The sequence below is a fragment of the Nerophis lumbriciformis genome, linkage group LG01 (genome assembly GCF_033978685.3).
Source record: "Nerophis lumbriciformis linkage group LG01, RoL_Nlum_v2.1, whole genome shotgun sequence".
NCBI lineage: Eukaryota > Metazoa > Chordata > Actinopteri > Syngnathiformes > Syngnathidae > Nerophis > Nerophis lumbriciformis.
This window is the reverse complement of record NC_084548.2, coordinates 34,974,345-35,000,030: the sequence shown is the minus strand read 5'-3', so window position 1 is coordinate 35,000,030 and position 25,686 is coordinate 34,974,345. Positions and strand designations below refer to the sequence as shown.

At 43.3% G+C, this 25,686-nt stretch overlaps 1 pseudogene; it reads left to right on the top strand.

Annotated features, from left to right (window-relative positions):
- The window catches only part of LOC133612193 (acylamino-acid-releasing enzyme-like), a 48,329-nt pseudogene that overhangs the window by 8,461 nt on the left and 14,182 nt on the right, over nt 1-25,686 (top strand).

Sequence of the window (25,686 nt, the reverse complement as noted above, 5' to 3'; positions counted from 1 at the left end):
TGTTGAAGGGATCTGTGGTTCCCACTTGCACGCCACAGTTCACATGACTGCTAATGCTCATTATCCCACAAAATGGTTTGGGAATGTCTGTGAGATTTATAATATTTTGGTCATGTCTATTTTTTTGGTGTTATAAATCAGAAATATATGATAATCACTTCAATATAGATGCAACTTGTTTTACATTGTCCTGGCTGTCAGGTTCAAACACAGATGACATCTATTAAACAGACAAGAAGCAAGGAATTAAACAGAGACAGGATTCAATGTAGCTCAATGAGGAGAGCGCGTACACCTGCACTCTTGTACAGTGTCGTCCCACGCTCTGACGAAAGGATTGCACGCCTCCTCTTTTATTTGGACTTTCCCTGATTACATGGTCACAAATCAGTCACAAATCAGTTCAAAGAAAAGATGCCTGGAGCTTGCGTCAGGTCCTGCTTCCTCTCCGCTTTGTAAATCTCGGGTCAAGACAAGATCTTCCTGTGATCACAATAGATCAAAGAAACCGACACCTTCATGTCGCTTCTCATCGTACACAGTGGAGTTTTACAAGCCTTTTGCTTGGTAAGATCAAAAACAGCTTTTGTCCTCTCGCCGGGAACTCATGGAAACAGAAAGTTTTGTGAAAACTTTCATACAATTGTTCTGACACTGGCACGTTAACTTTAACTACATGGATGAAAATTAATTTTATGCAATTTTTTTCTAAATATATAAAATTACATAATTAAATCAAGTAGGCAGTCAAATGTTTAAAATAATATAAAAACATGACATGTTAGCGCAACGTGGACTGAAGTTGATTGAGAATTTTGAGCAAAAAAAGTCCAACAAAATATGAATCCAAAAATTTTTAAACACTCTTAACTCCCTGAGGACTTTTTTTGTTCTGGAACTACTTTAGTGCTATTAAATGATGTATGCTCCAGTGGGATAAGACCTATACAGTTATGTTTTTGTTGCGACTTCCCTGTGCTTCTGGTCCTAAGTTTTAATTAACCATTTCAATTCCAATTAATCATCTGATTGTGGATTTATGACCAAAAGTGTTTAAAGTATAGACTAGTTCAAAGTTCATACCATTGGTACTTGTTTTATTTAATGGTGATATTCCAACCCCTGTCTTTATTAGTGACCCCTTCACAGGAGCTGAACTGCATTTCTCCTTTTTGATCAGGTCTTCATTGTTCTATGTGGCCCTCACTGATGCTTCATGTGGTAAGTGCAGTCTTGCTCGTGCTCAGTTGTTAAACAAAGTTGAGATATGAGAGAATTTTTACAGATATTGTAGCTTGAATTATAGTGTGAGGGCATGAATTTGTCATACTGTGAAATACTGTAATGAATATTATACACACAATAGCACAGTTGTGCAAGTTCCCTGAACATGTGTTTAACCAAGGTCTTGAATACTTTCCCTTGTAGAAACACGCAAAACATCCTGCAGAAAGTGTTTCTTAATTAATCTGCTAGTAGGGGTGTCCCAATACAACTTTTTCGCTTCCGATATGATACTGATATTGCAGCCTTGAGTATTAGCTGATACCGATATTGATTTGATACAAAATCTAATTTTTTTTAAATATTATGTTGTGTTCAAGATCAAGTGAAATTAGTCAAACACCTATGGTAGGTATGAAAAACCCTAACCTAGTTAATATTAACTATCTGGGATGGACTTAAGCTCTCTTTAAGTTCAAGTGGAGTGGTAATTTGGGTTTTTTGGTGACACCTCGTGGCCATTGTATCATCAATTATTAAGTTTTAAGCTCATGACACAGTTAGTTAAATGATGCGGACACATTTTTTTGCATGAGACTTTTCTACTTTGTATACATAAGTCATTTGCAACTATGATTATTATATACTTGTTTGTACTGACAAATGTGATGTTTTAGACCAGTGGTCCCCAACCTCCGGTACCGGTCCGTGGATCGATTGGTACCGGGCCGCACAAGAAATTAAAAATAAATAAATAAATAAATAAATAAATAAATAAATATATATATATATATATATATATATATATATATATATATATACATACATTTTTTTTTAATTTATTTTTTTATTTTTTTTATTAAATCAACATAAAAAACACAAGATACACTTACAATTAGTGCAACAACCCCAAAAAACCTCCCTCCCCATTCACAGTCATTCGCACAAAAGGGTTGTTTCTTTCTGTTATTAATATTTCTGGTTCCTACATTATATATCAATATCAATACAGTCTGCAAGGGATACAGTCCGTAAGCACACATGATTGTATTTTTTAATGACAAAAAAATGAAAAAATAAAATATATGTATATATATATATATATATATATATATATATATATATATATATATATATATATATATATATATATATATATATATATATATATATATATATATATATATATATATATATATATATATATATATATACGATTCTTGATTCAAAATCAATACTTTTTTAATAATCCATATCCATAATACAGATAACAACTGTAATACATTTCTATATCACTTAAAGGGGAATTGCCTTTTTTTTTTTTTTTTTTTGCCTATCGTTCATCCATCCAGCCATCCATCTTCTTCCGCTTATCCGAGGTCGGGTCGCGGGGGCAGCAGCCTAAGTAGGGAATCCCAGACTTCCCTCTCCCCAGCCATTTCGTCCAGCTCTTCCCGGGGGATCCCGAGGCGTTCCCAGGCCAGCCGGGAGACATAGTCTTCCCAACGTGTCCTGGGTCTTCCCCGTGGCCTCCTACCGGTCGGACGTGCCCTAAACACCTCCCTAGAGAGGCGATCGGGTGGCATCCTGAACAGATGCCCGAACCACCTTGATGTGGAGGAGCAGCGGCTTTACTTTGAGCTCCCCCCGGATGGCAGAGCTTCTCACCCTATCTCTAAGGGAGAGCCCCGCCACCCGACGGAGGAAACTCATTTCGGCCGCTTGTACCCGTGATCTTGTCCTTTCGGTCATAACCCAAAGCTCATGACCATAGGTGAGGATGGGAACGTAGATCGACCGGTAAATTGAGAGCTCTGCCTTCCGGCTCAGCTCCTTCTTCACCACAACTGATCGATACAGCGTCCGCATTACTGAAGACGCCGCACCGATCCGCCTGTCAATCTCACGATCCACTCTTCCCTCACTCGTGAACAAGACTCCGAGGTACTTGAACTCCTCCACCTATCGTTCATAATCATTAAAAAAGACATGGCGACGAATGGATTTTTTTTTATACATTACTCTAAATAATCCAATCCAATCCAATCCACTTTATTTATATAGCACAGTTAAACAACAAAATGTTTCCAAAGTGCTGCACAACAATATTAAACACAATTAAAAACAATATAAAATAAATATGATTAAAAACAATTTCAAAGGGTAAAACCAATTAAAACAGTAAATAGAAAGCAAAAAGCAAAATTTTAAAAACACAGAGGACAACAGAGGACCACACAACTCACGTAGTGTTAAAAGCCAGAGAATAAAAGTGGGTCTTAAGACGAGACTTAAAACACTCCACTGTGGGAGCGGTTTGAACATGGAGGGGCAGAGTGTTCCAGAGCTTAGGGCCGACCACAGAGAAGGCCCTGTCTCCCCTGGTTTTAAGTCTCGTCTTGGACACCACGAGCTGGAGCTGGCTCTCGGACCTCAGAGCGCGCGCAGGATTGTAAGTTTGGATGAGGTCCGAGATATACTGAGGTGCCATTCCATGTAAAGCTTTAAAAACAAACAGCAAGGTTTTAAAATCAATTCTAAAATGAACAGGGAGCCAGTGCAAACTCTCAAGGATTGGGGTTATATGCTGGCGTCTCCTGGCCCCTGTTAAAAGTCGTGCTGCCGCATTCTGGACTAACTGCAACCGGGAGAGAGCTTTTTGGCTAATGCCAGCATAAAGTGCATTGCAGTAGTCCAATAATAATAATAATAAATAAATGCAATCAAAAGTCAGCTTACTATGGAGTCTATGGGAGCAGTTCAATTCTGCCTATAGCCCCTCAACAAATCCAAACACCTACATGATGTAAGTATATATGTAATGTAGTAACAAGCACATTTATAATAACATGTATTATTTCCGTATTTTGATCATTCTAAGCATACGCGGCTCATTAATTTGTTTGCTTTTTTTTTCCATCACTGACCGTCGTGATGTATTTCATAATGATTGTGAACGCTAGGCAAAATTCACCAAAAAGTGAAGTTCCCCTTTAAAAGTAACTTGGTTTTATTTATTTTCTACCAGATTTCTGCACAAATATTTAATAAGGTCAAATACAAAAAAAGACAACAAGAGAAGTATCACACACGTCTCTTTTCTAAAGTAAATCTTTTTAGCAGATATGGGCATCTACATCAACAATATGATTTGCCTTTGTAGCTGGTCAGGACACACAAAAAAAAATTTAAAAAAATTATTCAAATTGATTTTAGATTTTTTTTTTTTATTGATTAAGAATAGTTACAATTAAAAATCGTGATTAATTCAAAAATCGCTTTTTTTGGTCCCCCTACTTATTACTAGTGCTGTCAAGTGATTAAAAAAAAAAAGAAAAAATCACATTAAGCACTTTTGAATTTGGATTTATTTTTTTATTTAATTTGTATATTTATTAATCACATTAACTCGTTTTTTTGACAGCTCTAATGATTACATATGTGTATCTGCTGGCGCCGAGTAGTATAGCCTACCATGTTTACCTTTTGTAAATCACTTCCCTAAAATACAAGAAAATACCAACTTTGCATGCTTATTGGAGGACATTTAGCTGTTAACTGGCTGTCCAGCGTTGCACGAGGAAACACGCTGCAGGAGGGAGCGCTTATATTGGAAATTTTAGATTCAAGCTGATATAATCTGATAGTTTTTTTAAATTGTTCTTATTTTTTTTTACTGATATCGGGTTGAGACCTTTCCTCTTTGCTATTAGTAGCTGAGACCCAGAGTTGACACAAAAAAAATAATCTGTTTGTACAACCGTCCCTCATTTATCGCTGTTAATTGGTTCCAGACATAACATGGATAAATGAATGTCCACAAAGTACAGTAGGAGTCATTAATTATACTGTAAATCAAATATTTTCATAGCTAGAACATGAAAAAACCCTTCTGAATACGTGTTTTTTTTGTCCTGTCCAGCTCAGGCAAATCATATAGTTGATGTAGATGCCCATATTTGCTGTACAGATTTACTTGAAAAAAGAGAAGTGTGGGATACTTCTCTTGTTGTCTTATTTGTATTTGACTTTATTAAATGTATTTATGTTATTGTTTAGCGTAGCCGGACCGAAGCAGGAGGGGGTAGAAAGAGAAACAAAGGACAACAGGGAGAAATTGTTGTTGTTGAGACATAAACAACAACAACAATAACAATAACCACAACAACAGAACAGCATCAGTAAATACGATATGTACAAATATGATCCGAAAAGTGATAGCAAAGAAGCAGTTAGTGAAGTAGATACTAATAACACAGAAATCACAATGAACCTTATTGCACTACAAATGGAGCAATGCAGGTACCAATAGAAATAGCACCATTGATAATTCTTACTTACTTACTTACTTACTTAGGCCTTAGTATTCCCTGAGGAACATAGGCCGTCAACGAAAGCCTTCCATCCATTCCGGTCTTGTGCCCTTCGGTGGAGTTGTTGCCATGACAGCCCCTCAGTTCTCATCTCCTGTTCCATGCTTCTTCTCCAGGTTGTTCTTGGTCTCCCTCTGTTTCTTTTTCCCTGTGGGTTCCATTTTAGTGCCTGTTTGGTGGTTGATTTATTGGGTTTTCTGTGTGTGTGGTCTATCCAGCTCCACTTCCTTCTCCTGATTTGCAGTTCCACTGGTTCTTGTTTGGTGAGTTCCCACAGTTTAGCATTGATGATGGTGTCTGGCCAGTAGACTCCTAGACCCGACGGAGGCAACGGTTTATGAATTGATAATGAATAATAATAATTGCCTCTATTATCAACAATGCAATTGTTTCAAATGCAACAATACATATATGTAATGATAACTTGAATTACAAAAGAAAGCAGATAAATGGAGTGGAAGAAAAAGAAGCAAACTGTATTAACCTTGTAGATTGTTATAGAAACAATAGGTTAAGCTTTGTCAGTGTGCCGTGTTTTACCCAGCTTCCCCGCGGGCAGGGGTGTCAAACTCATTTTAAAATCTGTGCACACGCGGGCCGGACTACTAAAATCATGGCATTAAAACTAAAAAATAAAGACAACTTCAGATTGTTTTCTTTGTCTTACTTTGGTCAAAAATAGAAGACAGAAAAATAGAAAACACATTCTGAAAATAACACAATAAAAATATACAAATAAATACCGGCAGCTGTAAAGTTCAAATCCATGAAGGAAAGAAGAAAGTGAATGAATGTTTATAACTGAATACATTTATATATTCATAAAAATGTGTTTTCTTTTGTATTATTTTTTTAATGAATTAAGTAACGTCTATGACAACATTTTTCCAAAACACAATATAGAATGTGAGATACAACAGGATAATGCATACATTTATCATTTGTTTTCAAAACGGTTACAAAAAAGTGGGACCCCAAAAATTTACTGTGGGACCCCATTTCTAAAATTCCTAGTGCCAACACTGATGGAGTATTGGTGCGTGCAAAACAGCAGCAGGTGGCTGTGGCCTGCGGGACGGTTCTAATACTAATCAAATATCATCCCGGGGGCCATAAATAATTCATTAACTGTCCGGATCTGATCTTGACTTTGACACATAGACCCTAGGGCAACCAGGTTAATATATGTTTGATGAAACGTGATTATATGCATGACTGAATGTATGCATATGTGCTTGTAAATGTACAGTATGTGTATATGTATGTTTGTACAGTGAATGTGCATGTAGATGTATGTACCGTGAGTGTGTATGTATGTACTGTATTTGTGTGTGTATGTGGGCACGTAGGTAGCTATATGTGGGTAAGTACCAATGTGTGCGCGTATGTATGTATTAATGAATGAACATACATATAAGTGTATATATGTATTAATAATTGTGTGTATGTGAATTTGTATGTATAATATATTTGTCTCCCAGTGTGTGTGGGAGCCAAAGTACGCAGCAATTTACATGTATATGGTTTCACAGTTACACTGTACAACCAGCCTTTTGAGGGAAACCTTAACTAGCGTGCGGCCCGTGCTGAAAACAATACAAATCAAGTTTTTTGTAAAGTCTTTGTCACATAATGTCCCATAACATTTCCTAGGAATTAACTGATCTGACACAGTTATTGAATATCTTTTCACAGAGCAATTGTCCTCTGCAACGGGTACAGTGGCTACTCCCCGACTGAGCCCGGACAAGCGTCGGATTGTTTACCTGAAAAATTTAGTTGATGGGCCGTCAACGCGTTGGATCCAACTGTGTGTGGTAAAGTTCCTTCTTTGTTAAAGATGTCAACTGAAAGCCCAATGTTGACTGGTATCATTTCTCTAGTATGATTGGTATACTAAGAAGACGTCTGTGGTGGTAGATGTAGTCAAGAGACCACAAGAGGGTAAAAATATATATGCTCACTTTAATGTGAATCAACGCTAAAAAGGGCCATATTGGATTCATAACTTTGTTTTTGCATTGTTTTACAGATGGCTTCACTGGCATCTACAGCGTTCAATTGTCACCTAAGTGTTGGTCAGCTGATAGTCAGCGGATTATTGTTGCCTGTCTTCAGCGGAGCCGGAAGGTACTTTCACTTCAATGGTTATAGACATAGGCCCACTGGTATGTAATAGATATAATATACAGCAGTGGCCACCAAATATTTTGAGCCAAATATCCCTGGTCTCAGCATGGGGCTACTGTCTCCACAGGTTCCAAAAGTGGGGTTCTTGGCCAATAGTCCACCATGCCAAACACAATCAAAAGCCTTCTAGATATCGAATGCATTACCTCTCTTCTTGTTGGGTATCCAGACAATCATTGCACCATTAGGTGATGTAGGATAGCAAGTCAACATCAAACCTCTTCTCCCAGGAACCATATTGGGTATTACTGAGAAAGTTGTTACTGATGTGGTCACTGATAATAGTTTCCATAACCTTTGAAATGATTTGTAGGACAGAAATGGATCAGTAGTTTGTAGAATTGGTTTCCCTTCTTCAGCACTGCTACAACCTGAGTCTTTTTCCATTCTGTTGGTACTGTGTTGCTGGGAGGGAATATGTTAAAACGTTTGGAAAAAATAGGGGAAACCTCTGGTGCACAGCTCTTCAAGACTGTGGCTGAGAAGTTATCTGCACCACTTGCTTTTAATGTATCAAGGTTGTGAAGTTTGTTGATGACAATCTTGGATAAGAAATTGAGGTAAGATATTGACTCAGGTATCTTAGGCATTCTTAAAAAATATATTATTCGGAAGCTCTGTCTTTTCTCTAGATTCATTCGCAACTTGACTGTCATCTGTCTTCAATTCAATTCAAACAACTTTATTAATCCCTCAAGGGGAAATTCATTTTAAGCAGCAGGTTGTCGTGGTTCACAAAGCCTGCACGTGGCCCACAATAAATAAATAGTCAATAATAACATAAACAATACAACACTCTGAAAAATTTTAAAGTTTAAAAGTTTAAGAGACTGAGTGCAGAGGGGACAAATGATTTGGAAAAGCGATTTGTTTTACACAATAGAAGGGCATAACGCCAATGAAGTTGGCATGTTGCGTAAATCGTAATAAAAACAGAATTTGCAAATCCTTTTCAACTCATATTCAATTGAATACTCTGCAAAGACAAGATACTTAACGTTCAAACTGGTAAACTTTGTTATTTTTGCAAATATTAGCTCATTTGGAATTTGATGCCTGCAACATGTTTTAAGAAATCTGGCACAAGTGGCAAAAAAGACTGAGAAAGTTGAGGAATGCTCAACAAACACTTATGTGGAACATACCACAGGTGAACAGGCTCATTGGGAACAGGTGGGTGCCATGATTGGGTATAAAAGTAGCTTCCATGAAATGCTCAGTCATTCACAAACAAGGATGGGGCGAAGGTCACCACTTTGTGAGCAAATTGTCGAACACTTTAAGAACATTTCCCAACAAGCTAATGCAAGAAATTTAGGGATTTCACCATCTACGGTTCGTAATATCATCAAAAGGTTCAGAAAATCTACAGAAATCACTGCACGTAAGCGGCAATGCCGGTGCAATCCAAACAACGTCTTTTTTATGAACGCCCCTGCTTATTTCAGCAAGACAATGCCAAGCCACATTCTGCACGTGTTACAACAGCGTGTCCTTGTAGTAAAAGAGTGCGGGTACTAGACTGGTCCGCCTGTAGTCCAGACCTGTCTCTCGTTGAAAATATGTTGCGCATTATAAAGCGTAAAATACGACAACGGAGACCCCGGACTGTTGAAGAACTTAAGCTGTACATCAAGCAAGAATGGGAGAGAATTCCACCTGAAAAGCTTAAAAAATTGGTCTCCTCAGTTCCCAAACATTTACTGAGTGTTGTTAAAAGGAAAGGCCATGTAGCACAGTGGTAAAAATGCCCCTGTGCCAACTTTTTTGCAATGTATTGCTGCCATTAAATTCTAAGATTAGATTAGATTTATTGGTCCCCTTGGGGAAATTCATTGTCACTGCCGTACATTTAAACACTAGACATTACACATCACACAAAAAAAAAATAACAAAAAGACATCATACATGACTAACACACATTTACAGGCTTGTCAGACAGGTCGGCCGGGCCTGCTGTTAAGGGCGGCTATAGCTGCAGGGATCAGGCTTTTCCTGAGGCGGGCCCTCCGGAATTTGATTGTTCTGTACCTGCGCCCTGATGGTAGTGGGATGATGTATTGGTGTAGTGGGTGAGTGATATCCTGAACTATTGTTTTTGCCAGTCGGGTGATGGACCTGTGGTTTATGTCTGAAATGTTGGGTGTGGGTAGGCCGATGATTTTAGCTGCTATGTTTGTAATACGTGTGAGTTTGGTCCGGTTGGTTACAGAAAGCATGGTGAAAAAACATGTGGAACAGTACAGAAGGATGGGTTGAACAATGCTTTGGTAAAGTAATAACAGGAGATGAGGTGCAACGTATAGTCCTTTAAGTTTCCGGATGGCTGACAGTCTTTGTTGACTTCTTTTTTGAATGTCCGTGGTGTGTTGATCAAAGGTGAGTTTATTGTCCAAGGTTATGCCCAGGTATTTAAAAGTGTCAACTGTTTTAACTGTTTGTGTGTTTATGATGATGGGGTTCTGAGGTGAGGGGGGGTTGAACCATATTTCTTTTGTTTTATTGACATTGATTTCCAGATAACTGGCTGTGCATGACTCTGTGAAATGTTTGACTGTGTTATGATAGTCCAGGATGGATTGACTGTTGGAGAGGAGTGCGAGAATGGCTGTGTCATCTGAGTATTTTAAGTATGTTGTGGTGGGTGAGATGCTACAGCAGTCATTGGTGTAGAGTGTGTACAGGAAAGGGCTCAACACACATCCCTGTGGGACCCCGGTGTTGATGGTAAGCATCGGGGATGTGTTTGAGCCCACCCTTACTGCTTGCAATCGGTCGGTGAGGAAGTTGTGGGTGAGGTGGATCAGCTGAGGGGGGATGTTGAGCTGGTGTAGTTTCCGGATCAGTAGATGCTTCTGTAGGGAGTTGAAGGCGGAGCTGAAGTCCACGAAGAGGATCCTGGCAAAGTTGCCTGGGGAGTCCAGATGCTGGAGGAGGAGATGCAGCAGGCAGGCCACAGCATCCTCTGTGCCCCTCCTGGCCCTGTAGGCAAATTGGAGGGGGTCCAGGTGTGGGGTGACAACTGGAAGGATGTTGTGAAGCAGCAGTTTCTCCAGGCACTTCATAATTATGGATGTGAGGGCTATGGGGCGGTAATGGTTGAGTTCTGTGGGTCTGGATTTTTTCGGTACTGGGATGATGGTTGCAGTTTTCCACAATGTAGGTATTGTTGCAGTCCAGTAGCTTTCACAGAAGAGTGAGTGTAGGATAGGGGAGAGCTCTATGGCACAGTCCCTGATCACCCTGGCTGGAATGCCATCAGGCCCTGGTGCCTTGCCTGGCTTGCAGCGGCTCAGCTGGCGCCGTACTTCCTCCTCTGTGAAGGGGGCCGGTTCCTCGGGGTCTGGTGGTGGTAGGGCTCTCAGCAGGTCCTGACACTCTGATGAAAAGTCCAATTTATCAAAGCGGGTAAAAAATATGTTCAGGTCTTTAGAGAGGGTTTCTGGGTCACTGACAGTGCATGATGTTTTTGTTTGGCATCCTGTCAGGGTTTTCACCTTCTGAAATGCCTGCTTGGTGTTCATGTTGCTGAATTCAGTTTCCAGTTTGTTTTTGTACTTCAGTTTTGCTTTAAATACCTCGTTTTTTAAATTCCTATTTTTTGTCTTGAGGCTGGCCCAGTCCTGTTGCTTGAAGGATTTATGTTTTTCCTTCAGGCTCTTTTTTAATTGTGGGGTGATCCATGGTTTGGAGTTGGGATAAATATGTATTGTTTTGGTTGGAATTGTGGAGCTGATGCAGAATTTGATGTAGTCTGTGATGACAGAGACCCTGTCATTCAGACTACCATCAAAAATGTCCCAGTCAGTACAAGCTAGGGCGCCTTAAGTTAATGATTATTTGCAAAAAAAACTAAGTTTCTCAATTTGAACAATAAATATCTTGTCTTTGCAGACTATTCAATTTAATATAAGTTGAAAAGGATTTGCAAACCATTGTATTCTGTTATTATTTTTGATTTACACAACGTGCCACTCGTTTTGGGTTTTGTATATTTGTGTTCTACCTTATCCCTATAAACTCTTTTAGCTTTCCTTATCTCGCTCCTTACCACTCGGTTGATATCTTTCCTTTCGTGCGTGCTCCCTGTGTAAAAGAAGCGTTTCTTCATGTTTATGACACTTTTTAGTTCCTTAGTAGCCCACGGTTTGTTGTTAGAAAATATGGTAATTTCCCTACAGGGAATATTAGAGTTCACACAAAAAAATATATGGTCAACTCATTTAAATCCCCACATGAACTATAAAATAGATCCCAATCTGTCAAATCGAAGCATGCTTGTAAGGTGGCAATACTTTCCTCTGTCCAACATCTTACTGTTTTTACTGTATGCACTTGCTTCTTGCAGATGGGTTTATAGATGGGCATCAGCAGGACACTGCTGTGGTAAGATGCTCCAAAGGGAGACATGGACATGGATCTGAAGGCACCAGGCACTGATCCATAACACAAGTCAATTGTGGAGTTTTTTTGCGTTGTTGCACAGCTGACATATTGTTTGTAAGTCCTTAGAGTCCTGAGTATCTGACACTGATTAAAATCCCCCAGAATAAATGTGGGTGCGTCAGGTGAGATAGCATCAAGTCTATTGGTTACCTCACTGATAAGATGGGTGGCTGCCGGGATGCTGGTCCTCGGGTGTATGTAGACAAGGGTGAAAAATAGCTGTGGAAACTCCCTTGGCAAGTAAAAAGGCCAAAGTGAAATGGATAAAAGCTTGAGGTGCATATTTCCTCCCGAACCGTGACGTCATTACAGTACCTCTTATTGATGTAAAACATACTCCGCCTCCGCAAGATTTGTTCGTTATGCAAGGCAACCGGTCCATCTGGACAGGTTGCCCGAAGCCGCTGATGTGTAGGTCCTCATTGCTGTCGGAGGCTTTCAGCCAGGTGTCTGTAAATGCCAGCAAACATGTGTCTCTAAAATCACGTTTACAACTTGCGTAAGCTTCTAGTTCTTCCATTTTATTCCTGATAAATTGAACACTAGAGAGAAGGATGATCGGGAGTTGAGGAAGCCGGTGTCGGTTATCTAGCCCGTATTTCCTCAGTCTGCATTGGACACCTCCTCTTTTCCCTCTCTTTCTCCGGCGCTTTTTGTGCGATAGTTCATCTGTCGTTGCCGGGGTATTGGTCCATAGCGAGTGGGGTATGGGCGGAATTACGTTGCCTGCTGTATGTGGTCGCAGTTCAAGCAGTATCTCCTGGCTGTAGGTAATTCTGGAGCCTGCCATGCCGCCGTCAACATTTAATCCACATACGAACCGAATAAAAAGGACAAACAATTAAAAATAACCGCGACACCCAAACTGTTCCAAGGTCGCACAAATGTGAGCGTCCACAGGTTGCCAGACATCAGACATTGCCAGACCTCTTCAGAGGGGGGTGACAGCAGAGGATTTATTGCTGTCCATCACACTTTTATAAGTTTCCACCCCTGCTTACTATTTGCATATTTACCTTGTTTTTCAAGGTGATGCGCAATATCAACAAGATGGGCGTGTGGTACACTGGCTTTCAACTTTTGCATTCATGTAGCTGTAGTGGATCTATGACTCTCCTGTGCCGATTTTCTGCAAGTTCTTGTAATCTTTTTGTTTGGCATTGTGACACTTTTCATTGAACCATGGTTATTGCAAATAGATTCTTGGGTGTATAAACAAGTCCATGGCATCACTAATGTTGTCCTTGACACAGGTGTTGGCATCTTGACCTCTTGTAAGAGTTGACCAATCTGCTTCGGAGAGGTATAAGTGCATGCCTTCCCAGTCTGCCTTGTCATAGAGCCACCTTGCTTGCACAGGATTTGCCTGCAATTGGAAGTCTGTAGTTTGCTACAAGGGTAACAACCCAGTGGCCTGACGACTCAAGAGGAGCCTCCACTGAGACAGTGTAATTATCAAGTGAAGTGGTAAGAAGAAGATCAATCTTAGAGGAGGATCCATCTCTTTCATGTATGGTTGGGTCTTCCATAGTCACCACTACATAATAAGAGCAACAACAATATTGTGAAGAGGGAAAAAACAAAATGGTAGTCATTTTTTTCCAGTCGTCAACGTAAAATCTGTCCAATACGAGGCTTTCTTATTTATTTATATGAATTGTAATAACAGGAATAGACGTAACTAGCTATCAACCCAAACCGAATGTCCAGGCGCTTTGCGGCAACTTGTTCCAGGAACTGAAACAGGATCTGAATATAAGTCCCTTCAAAACCCCCATTGATGCAAGCCAGACTTGTCATCCCCGAAGAAAGCCTGATCAATTGAAAACTGCAGTTTACCAAGATGTGAAAAGGTCTCTATGCTGGGGTTCTTCTGGGACCACAGGAACTGGCACAACCCTCCGATGCAGAGTTTACAATTGTTTTTATTTTGTTTTCAAAAGTCTCTTTTTGCTTTTCAGTCGTCTTTCTCATGGCGTCGCTCTCTTGCTCTCCAGCCCAAAACTCCTCATGGTCTCCGACGCTGATAATAAAGGAACAGGTGATTAGATAATTCGTTCCAGCTGAGATATCCACTCACCTGTCTGCTGCTTCATGGCCGGCCCCTGCACACACCCCGCCCGCAGGGAACGCGTGAACCACGCCCCTCTCCACATGCCTCCACCGCCAGACTCAGGCCGGGCAGCCGTCCGACCGCGTCCACTCCCCTCCACCCCTCACCCCCATAACGGGGCGAGAGAGGAAGACGGCTATGACCATCTGCGTGCCCGGCCTGTGGACCACCCGGAAGTTGTAGGGCTGTAATGCAAGGTACCACCGGGTGATCCACGCGTTGGCGTCCTTCATGCGGTGGAGCCACTGGAGCGGTTTGTGGTCCGAGCAGAGACTGAAGGCACGTCCCAAAAGGTAGTAGCGGAGGGCCTCGACCGCCCATCGGATGGCAAGGCACTCCCTCTCCACCGTGCTGTACCTTTCCTCCCAGTCTGAGAGTTTCCGGCTGAGGTATAGTACGGGGCGATCAACGTCCTCCACCCGCTGGGACAGCACCGCCCCCAGTCCCCGGCCCGACGCGTCCGCCTGCAGACAGAAAGGGATGTTAAAGTTAGGCATGTGCAGTACCGGCTCCTCCCAGAGTGCTGTTTTTACCTTCTCAAACCCCTGCTGGCACTGCTCCGTCCACTGGACCAGTTCTGGAGCACCCTTTCAAGTGGGGTCAGTCAGTGGGCTGGGGAATGAATCGGCGGTAATAGCCCGCCAGTCCCAAAAACTGCCTCACCTCTTTTTTTGTCTTGGGGGGTGGACAGGCTGCGATTGCCGCTGTCTTGTCTACTTGTGGCTGCACCTGTCCCCCTCCCAAGTGGTACCCCAGATACTGTACCTTCCCCCGGCCAACCGCGCACTTTGCCGGGTTGGCGGTGAGCCCCGCCCGCCTCAGGGACTTTAGCACCTCCCCCATTCGCCGCATGTGTTGTTCCCAGCTGCTACTCTGGATGATGACATCATCCAGGTAGGCATCCGCGTATGCAGCGTGGGGTCGCAGCACCCGGTCCATGAGACACTGGAACGTGGCGGGCGCACCGAACAAGCCAAACGGAAGTGTCACGAATTGGTACAAACCTTCCGGAGTGGAAAAGGACGTTTTTTCTCAGGACTGGTGACAAGGGAATCTGCCAGTAGCCCTTGGTCAAATCCAGTGTCGTGAAAAAACGAGCAGTGCCAAGCCGATCCAGGAGCTTGTCGACCCAAGGCATTGGGTACGCGTCAAACTGTGATTTTTCATTCACCCTGCGGTGATCCACACAGAACCGCACAGTCCCATCCTTCTTCCCTACCAGAACAATGGGACTGCACCACGCGCTGTGGATTCTTCTATTACACCCAACTCAAGCATGGTTTTTAATCCCTCCCGAACTACTTTGCGCTTGTGTTCGGGAAGCCGATATGGCCGAGACCGCACCGTAACCCCCAGGCTCGTCTCAATATGTCGGATGAGATTTGTGCGACCGGGCCGCGAGGAGAACACATCAGAGTAGTGCCGCTGCAACTCAGCAACCTGCGCTCTCTGCGCTAACGTGAGCTGGTCGTCACAGGAAAGCTGAGGGGGCGGGCCAGAGCGCGGGACCTCTGGTCGCAACTCCTCCTCCTCCCTCACTACTGTCACCATTGAAACAGGCTCGGCCTCTTTCCACGCCTTCAGCAGGTTCAGATGGTAAATCTGAATGCCTCCGCGTCGGTCCGAGCGTCGAACCTCATAATCGACATCACCCACTTGCCGTGTGACCTCGAAGGGTCCCGCCACCTCGCAAGTAATTTGGAGCTTGAGCTTGGAAGCAATACAAGCACTTTTTCTCCCGGTGCAAATTTGCGTAGTTGGGTCCCCTTGTTATACGCGCGCTGCTGACGCTCTTGGGCGCGGAGCAAATTCTAGCGTGACAAATGCCCCACCTTGTGGAGTTTTGCTCGCATGTCCATGACGTACTGAATTTCATTTTTGCTGGAGCTCGGACCCTCCTCCCAGCTTTCTTTAATGACGTCCAGCACTCCGCGAGGCCTCTGGCCATACAATAACCCAAAAGGTGCAAAACCTACAGAGGCCTGGGGTACCTCCCGCATCGCAAACATTAGGGGGTCCAACCATTTATCCCAATTCTGTTTGTCCTCGTGCATAAACTTACGGATCATGGTTTTCAGCGTTTTATTCAATCTCTCCACCAGCCCATCTGTTTGCGGATTGTATATGCTGGTGCGGATGGCCTCAATTCCCAATAACCCGTAGAGTTCCTTTATCGTGCGCGACATAAAGGACGTGCCTTGGTCAGTCAGAATCTCTTTCGGGATTCCAACTCGGGAGATGACCTGAAACAGCGCTTGCGCAACACTCTTGGTAGAGATAGAGCGTAAGGGCACTGCTTCGGGATAGAGCGTTGCGTAATCCACCAAGACTAACACAAAGCGGTATCCCCGTGTGCTCGAGTGAAATGGTCCGATGAGGTCCATCCCAATTCTCTCGAACGGGACCTCCATGAGCGGTAATGGGCGCAAGGGCGCCTTTGGGGTGGCCGCTGGGTTCACCAGCTGGCAGTCCAGGCAGGCAGCGCACCAACGGCGCACGTCTGCCCGGAGGCCTGGCCAATCGAATCGGACCATGACCCGATTAAGTGTCTTATCATACCCCATGTGGCCAGACATGGGATTAAAATGCGCCGCCTGGAAAACCATTTCCCGGCGGCGTTTGGGCACGAACAACTGGGTGTATTCCTCCCCAGTTTGAGTGTCACGGCCCACTTGGTATAATCTATCCCGAATAATTGAAAAATGGGGGAATACCCGCGCTTTCCCCGGGCGCACCAGCTGACCGTCAATGTAATCCACCTGATCCCAGGCCACGCGCAAGGTTTCATCACGGGACCGCTCCGTAGGTTGCCTCCTGCGAAGCCCCCACCGGTTCCCGCTCGGCAGTACCGGATGAAGCCGCGTCACCACTGAGAACTGCGCGGATACTCCCCTCTCCTACCGTCCGTGAACGCATCCCCACACATTGTGTCACCAAATGGTTAAATCCCGGCCAATTCGTCCCTAGAATTACGGGGTGCGTAAGGTGGCCGCTTACGGCAACCTTAACACTATGCTTTTGATCCTTATATAAAATTGCCACTGGCACATTAGTGTACTCGTGCACATCCCCATGAATACACCCAATTTTCACCCGTGTTGCCTGCCTCAACGCCCCGGGTCGAACCAGGTTTTGGTGGATCATGGACTGTTTTCAGCCCGAATCCACCATCGCCCGGTATGTACCCCCTTGTACTCTTACCGGGACACAGTACGTCTCCCCCAGATCGGGGGAGGGTGCTGGAGGCCTGACAACCCGCATCACCTTCCCCACCTCCATCATGGAGCACTCCCGGCGCACGTGTCCGGGTTGTCCGCACCCCCAGCACACCGGCCCTGGTGTTCGAGGCGCCATCTGCGAGGGAAGCCCCCTCTCCGCAGCGCCGGTACCTTGAAATGCACAAGCAGAGGAGATATTATAGCCCCATGTCCCACCCCCTTGTTGTGTGTATATGGGTGCGTATAGGGTGCGTTTTTTTGTTGAATGCCCGCTTGGGGGACCTGCTCGTTGGCTCCGGGTGGCTCGGCCGTGCGTGGTCGCTGCTCCAGAAATGTCCCCTCCTGCAGCGCGAGTCGTCGGCGGGGTGCTGGTGTGGGCCTTTCGGCTGTCTTTGCGGTCGCCTCCCGCTGGACCGCCAGGTGCTCCTCCGCCAGTTTCACCGCTGTTTTTACGTCTTGTGGACTGTGGTACCGCACCCATGCAGAGGTCCTGGCCGGGATGGCATCAATGAACTGCTCCAGGACGATGGATTCCAACATCTTTGGGTCCAGCCCGTTGGGCTGGAGCCACCGGGTTGCCGCGTCCCTCAGCCGATATGCCAACACAAAAGGCCGGTCCTCTGGCCCCAACTTCATGGCACGGAACTTTCGGCGGTGGTCTTCTGGGCTTCTTCCGACCCGGTCCAGGATGGCGTGGCGTAAGTTGGCGTACTGCATGCGGGCGGTCGCCGGGAGACTCAGCACCGCCCGCTGCGCCTCCCCCACCAGGAGCGGCAGCAGCTTCGCGCCCCATTCCTCCTCCGGCCACTTGCACGATGTCGCCGTGGCCTCGAAGACATCCAGGAATGTCTGGGGGTCCTCCCCCTCCACCATGCGCTTCATGGAGGACGTCCCTCCCGCTGCCTCTGCTCTGTCCATCAGCACTCGCCGTTGACACCTCGGCCAGAACTTGGCCCAGCCCCTCCAGAGGGGTTGGTGCCGACATCCTCTTCGTGGTCCTTTATTTTGTTGGGCGCCACTGTGAAAAGGTCTCTATGCTCGGGTTCTTCTGGGACCACAGGAACTGGCCCAACCCTCCGATGCAGCGTTTACAATTGTTTTTATTTTGTTTTCAAAAGTCTCTTTTTGCTTTTCAGTCGTCTTTCTCGTGGCGTCGCTCTCTTGCTCTCCAGCCCAAAACTCCTCATGGTCTCCGACGCTGCTAATAAAGGAACAGGTGATTAGATAACTCGTTCCAGCTGAGATATCCACTCACCTGTCTGCTGCTTCATGGCCGGCCCTTGCACACACCCCGCCCGCAGGGAACGAGTGAACCACGCCCCTCTCCACACAAGATATCAGCTGAAAGAAGCTGATTGGCTGACATCCGGATAGAATGACTGATAACTACATTTCTGTAAATTATCATCTGTAGAACTGGAGATAATAGTTACAGTATGTATTTAGTTATGTATTTCAACAATAAGCAACTGTAATTTGAAATATAAAGTATATATTATTGATGGTGGTGCAGTGTAGTGAGCATCAAATCAACTGATGATGAGTTGGAATTGTCATGTGTGTTTAATTGTGTTTAAGTCATACATTTTGCTTGTTCATGTGACATATACCCTCTGGGTAATTGTTTTGTGTCCTTCTTAAAGAATCTGTTGATGGTGAATACAGACACAGGGAGTGTCACCTCCTTAACTTCAAGTGAGTCATTACTGTACAATAGTACGATATTGCTTAAACTGTTGTTTTTGGTTACCCCCACCACAAACAAATCACTGAAGAAAATCATTTGATAATAATCAGGGCCAGAAAGCTGGTCTTTCCTCAGTTTTACAAATAATACAATTTTGCCCAAACTAAAGAAAATAAACAAACACAGAAATGAGCACTGTCAAATTTGTTCGAGTTGTTAGACCATATGTACCAATACAATATTTGGTACCGCAAACATTTGCTATAACATAAATGGTACAGTCATACCTCAACTTACAAGCTTAATTGGTTCTGTGACAGAGCTCTTAACTCAAAACACAATTAATTATCCATCCATCCATTTTCTACCTCTTGTCCCTTACGGGGTCGCGGGGGGTGCTGGAGCTTATCTCAGCTGCATTCGGGCGGAAGGCAGGGTACACTCTGGACAAGTCTCCACCTCATGGCAGGGCCAACACAGATAGACAGACAACATTCACACTCACATTCACACACTAGGGCCAATTTTAGAGTTGCCAATCAACCTATCCCCAGGTGCATGTCTTTGGAGGTGGGAGGAAGCCGGAGAGAACCCATGCAGTCACGGGGAGAACATGCAAACTCCACACAGAAAGATCCAGAGCCCAGGATCGAACCCACAACCTTCGTATTGTGAGGCACGCGTACTAACCCGTGTTCCACCGTGCTGCCTAATTATTATCAATTTAATTGGTGTTTTACCATGGATAGTGTACTTATATGGTATCTCCTTCAGCTGATTCTCTGTCAAACACACCAAAGGCAGTGTTTCTATATTTTTATAGATGGCTGACAATATTGACTCATTCCAATCCATTTCAATATGTTACAGACTTGCAGTGATACTTTCAAACTGCTTCGTCAAGTTGGCAACACATTCGGTCGTGTTGTTTATGATTTTTTTTCTTGAGTTCAATCATCCACTTCTTTTTCAGAGCACTGTCCTTCACACTCACTTTCTTCCTTCCCATGGTTGGAAAAACTAAGTTATGTCCATCTCTAGCTATAAACTAATGCTAGTGAGTAAGACCAGATGTTTTGTTCGGCTCTTTCAGGGTTCACTGTGACATTCCCTATGCCAACTAATGACGAGGATGTTCGTAACTCAAATTTTTGCTTGCACCTTAAAGCACAGCAATTAGCTGAGAGACAGCGCTTATCTCAAAACACTCCTAAATTGTGTCACTCTTAAATTGAGGCATCACAGTATTCTTTTAGCTGCATTTCAAAAATAATCCCCGTACTGTGTGTGAATATGATTAGACGAGAATGATGGTTGTTACCAATAATGCGTTGACAAAGATATCCATAGACACAAATGCACTAATCCAGTGATTTTCCTTGGTTCTGTAAAGGTTTGGACTCTGGTGCTTGGTATGTGCTCACCATAGAGCGAGATCTGATAGTGGCAAGCTGGTCCTCTCCAAACTGCCCTCCATGTCTGGTGAGATCTGTTGCATACTGTGTAGTCACTTTTCAAGCATCCTTGACTTAGTATTTTATTAATGAAAACAATATGATCAGGGAAAATGTTTCTCATATTTTCAGAGGGTGGGCTTCCTTCCAGCCAGGAATTCTCCAGACAAAGTGGTCTGGGTTTCTATGGAAGAAGCTCAGCTGCTGTCAGAAATTGATTGGCAGATTTTGACATTCACCCATCCTTCAGAGCAAGACAATAGTGACTATCGTACGAGTAAAATTCTGATTTCTTTCCCCTATATGAATGTACAGTGGCGCAGATGGTAGAGCGACCATGTCAGCAACTTGAGGGTTCCAGGTTCGATTCCAGCTTTGACCATCCTAGTCACGACCGTTGGGTCCTTGGGAAAGACACTTCAACCTTGCTCCTGATGGGTCGTGGTTAGCGTTTTACATGGCAGCTTCCGCCGTTAGTGTGTGAATGGGTGAATGTGATGTATGATGTAAAGCGCTTTGAGTATCATTCCAGGTATAGTAAAGGGCTATATATATATATATATATACATATATATATATATATATATATATATATATATATATATATATATACATATATATATATATATATATATATATATATATACAGTATATATATATATATATATATATATATATATATATATATATATATATATATATTAGAGATGCGCGGTTTGCGGACACAACCGCGGAGTCCGCGGATTATCCGCGGATCGGGCGGATGAAATAAAAAAAAAAAAGATTTTATCCGCTCGCGGGTCGGGTCGGGCGGATTAATTAGATATATTTTTTTATTTTTTTTTTTATTTTTTTTTTGCGGGTGGCAGTTAAACCAATTGGGAAATATATATACATAGTTAAATGTTGTTACCCACATACGAAAAACGAGCAGGCACCTGCTGCATATGCCACAACAGAAGAAAAAAAAAAAAAGAGATGGACACTTTTACGGAGCGGAGAAGGCCCCCGACGCCTCGCCGGGGTCCGGGACCGAGGCCCCTTCCCCGGAGAGGGCCCCACCGGGAGCCGTAGCTGAGGCGATCCGCGAGAAGGGCCTGACGCACGTCCAGGGTCACTACCGCGCCCACCGCACCGACACCCCGCCTCGTCCGCTTTCGACGCGGCCGGCGTCACGCGCAGCAGGTAAGCAGCTTACCTGCCCGCCACCCCCGTGGCCGGGGGCTCGTAACATGGGTCACTCCGCGCGCTCCGCCCGCGCAGCTTACCTGCTTGCCACCCCTGTTGCCGGGGGCGCGTAAAAGGGGTCACTCCGCGCTCAGTGCGCTCACGAAAGGGGTGGGGCTCACCCTGGTTGATATAGAGAGCAGGACAGTGGCCATGGAATTTCATTTAAGGTTTGTGATAAACCATCAAACTCATTCGTTAAAAGGACTCTATAGTAATATAAAGCGAATTTTTCTGGACATTATCATGCAAGAAAAGTTTATTTTTGGGATCGCGATCACCGCGTAATGATTTTTAAAGGTTGCATTACATTATTAACTGTCCCATGTGATCAGCCAGTGCAATTGGAAGTCCATGCTCGATTATTGCCTCCGTAAATAAAACTTCGGCATTTATCACATCCAAAGAATCTGTTTGGGCGACGAAAAACGTTGAAAGTTTTCCACTTGTATCGCTAGCAACGGCATTAGACTTGTGTTTTTTTGTCCCAACGTGGTCTTTTACATCGCTAATTCCTCCGTGTCCGATCGAAAAATCTTGTCTGCACAAGGCGCAATTCGCGTAGTTTTCACCCTTTTTTTTAATTTTTATTAATATTAGATATATAACAACGGGCGGATGGCGGGCGGATGCAGTTCTGATCAAACGTTACATTGGGTGGATGGCGGATGGTTGACGACTTTCTGACGCGGTTGCGGATGAGATAAATTGCCTATCCGCGCATCTCTAATATATATATATATACAGTATATATATATATATATATATATATATATATACAGTATATATATATATATATATATATATATATATATATATATATATATATATATATATATACAGACCATTTATTTACCTTTTACAGTTCTTAAGGTTAATGCCAGATTTACAGATTTTATACATCAGCAGTGAAAAAAAAATTGCAATGTCAACGAATGAATTAAAAATATATATTTTCTGTTTTCCAGCTGGCCTTGACTTTGAAGCACTGCTGGTTAAACCAAAAGAGGTGAAGGACGGAGTGAAGATGCCTCTTGTCGTGTATCCTCATGGTTTGTTGTTTAGGTTATGATGCCAAAAGACATGCAATCACAATTAATGTAGTGTTCAAGGCACAGATCAACAGATGTTTTGTTAATTCGCCTTAAAAAGATAAAAAATGTTTATTAAGTTAAGTTAAGTTAAAGTTAAAGTACCAATGATTGTCACACACACACTAGGTCTGGCGAAATTTGTCTTCTGCATTTGACCCATCCCCTTGTTCACCCCCTGGGAGGTGAGGGGAGCAGTGGGCAGCAGCGGTGCCGCGCCCAGGAATCATTTTTGGTGATTTAACCCCCAATTCCAACCCTTGATGCTGAGTGCCAAGCAGGGAGGCAATGGGTCCCATTTTTATAGTCTTTGGTATGACTCGACCGGGGTTTGAACTCACAACCTACCGATCTCAGGGCGGACACTCTAACCACTAGACCACTGAGTAGATTGAGATAGAATGTATTTACTGTATGATTATTCAGATTCACTTTTATGGGTGGTGTGCACTGCATACTGTATGTGTGTATCCATGTAGTACTCTACTTATTATCACATACCCGGATTTAACAGTGTCTACACATTTATTTTTATATTCATACCCATATACAGTACCTATACTGCATATGTGACATTGTAGCACTCATCCTTCTGTTTTCACTCACAAAGTGTTTAATATTTTGCATTATTTATTGCCATAGGTGGTCCTCACCTAGTGACTGAAGCTGGCTGGATTCTGGCCCATGCCGTGCTGTCTATGATGGGTTTTGCTTTATTACTGGGTAATATATTGTAGCATACGGAAATGAAATTTTTATTTGTGACTTGTTATAACAAATACCACAATATGTATTGTACAGTGCAACCTCAATTTACGAACTTAATTGGTGTTAGAGCATGGTTCACCGACTGAAACATTGGTATAGTGAAACAGATTTCCCCATAAGAAACAATGTAAACATGAATAATAGGTTTTAACCTAGACAAAAGTCCCTATTTTATGTCAAAAAATGCCCACTTTAAAGACACTGTAGTGTGTATGCATACACAATTGTGGACTTGTTTCTTCCATATTCGTTAGTCAATACATGTGCCCATGTATCATAGGCGCCACCGCCGCCGTCAACTCCCCGCAAATATGTAAAGAGGATGTGACTCTTTAGAATGCCGTGTACGGGAAGCGATGCCATCAAAATGGCAGCCCCGATAGAGCTATCAGCTGCACTCAAAATGAATACATTAATGAAGCAATTGTACACCGGGACATGGGTCGCACACCAAGGCACACAGTATTTGGCTTGATCTAAACGTTCATAGAATGCTTTGTCCACCTTGCTGCCCCTACCTGGTGGAGTTGTTGGGGCGTTTTCCACCAAATCCGAAAGTTAAGCTAAGCGTGTGTCCACTCTACCTTCGTCCCGTTCCTGGCATCTCTTCTCATCATCAAAACCAATTAAAATCCTATGGGCCTGTTCTACGCAAGGTTTGCCTTTATTAAAATATGCAAACTTGATATCACATGCAAAGCTGATGTACTAAACTTGTGCGCAGAGAATTGCGTCTCAAAACAAGGAGCGCAATCCAGTGTGTCTGTCTTCATGCGTATAAAGAGTATATGCTGATCATCAAAAGGCCACAATACTGGGAGGAAATGCACATATTATTATTCAGCACCCAAGCACCCCAGATCACACCTCACTCCTACCCACTTTTTCAAAGTGGGCTGGCTCAGGGTGGAGGACAGAGTAAAACAACTTGCACTGAGCTTAGTCTATAAAATCCGCTACACCTCCCTGTTACCGAAGTACATGTCAAACTACTTCCTTAACGTAAATGACCGCCATAACCACAACACCAGGGGGAGCTCCACTAACCACGTTAAACCCAGATTCCGATCTAACAAAGGTCTTAACTCATTCTGTTTCTATGCCACATCAATGTGGAATGCGCTCCCAACAGGTGTAAAAGAAAGGGCATCTCTATCCTCCTTCAAAACCGCACTAAAAGTACACCTCCAGGTAACTTCAACCCTAAACTAACACCCTCCCCGGATTGTTAATAATCAAATGTCCATCCATCGATCCATTTTCTACCGCTTATTCCCTCCGCAAAATAATCAAATGTAGATACGTTTTCTTATGATTTCTGATCTCTCTCTCTGTGTCCACTACTTGCTGTACATATCCTACCAAGTCAGACCTACACTGTTTCAATGTACATTTCTCAGACGATACAATTGTTGATGACTGAAGTGATGATAACAACCAAACCTAACCCCCCCTCCACATCCCACACCCTGGATTGTAAATAATGTAAATAATTCAATGTATATACTCTGATGATTATCTTGTGTGATGGCTGTATTATGATGATAGTATATATCTGATAGTATATATCTGTACCATGAATCAATTTAAGTGGACCCCGAATTAAACAAGTTGAAAAACGTATTCGGGTGTTACCATTTAGTGGTCAATTGTACGGAATATGTACTTCACTGTGCAATCTACTAATAAAAGTCTCAATTAATCAATCAATTAAATAATGCTGATCACTTTTCTGCAGGGGCTATTGTTTGTTTTGGTTTAGTATGTCTGAAAAGTACGTTCAAACTGGCAATTGGGCACACGACTGTGAGAAAAGAGGTGATCGCACAGAGAATCTTCTGTCCTACTTTTGCTTATCAAAGTATTTGAACTGTCAGAAATAAAAAAGTCAGTAG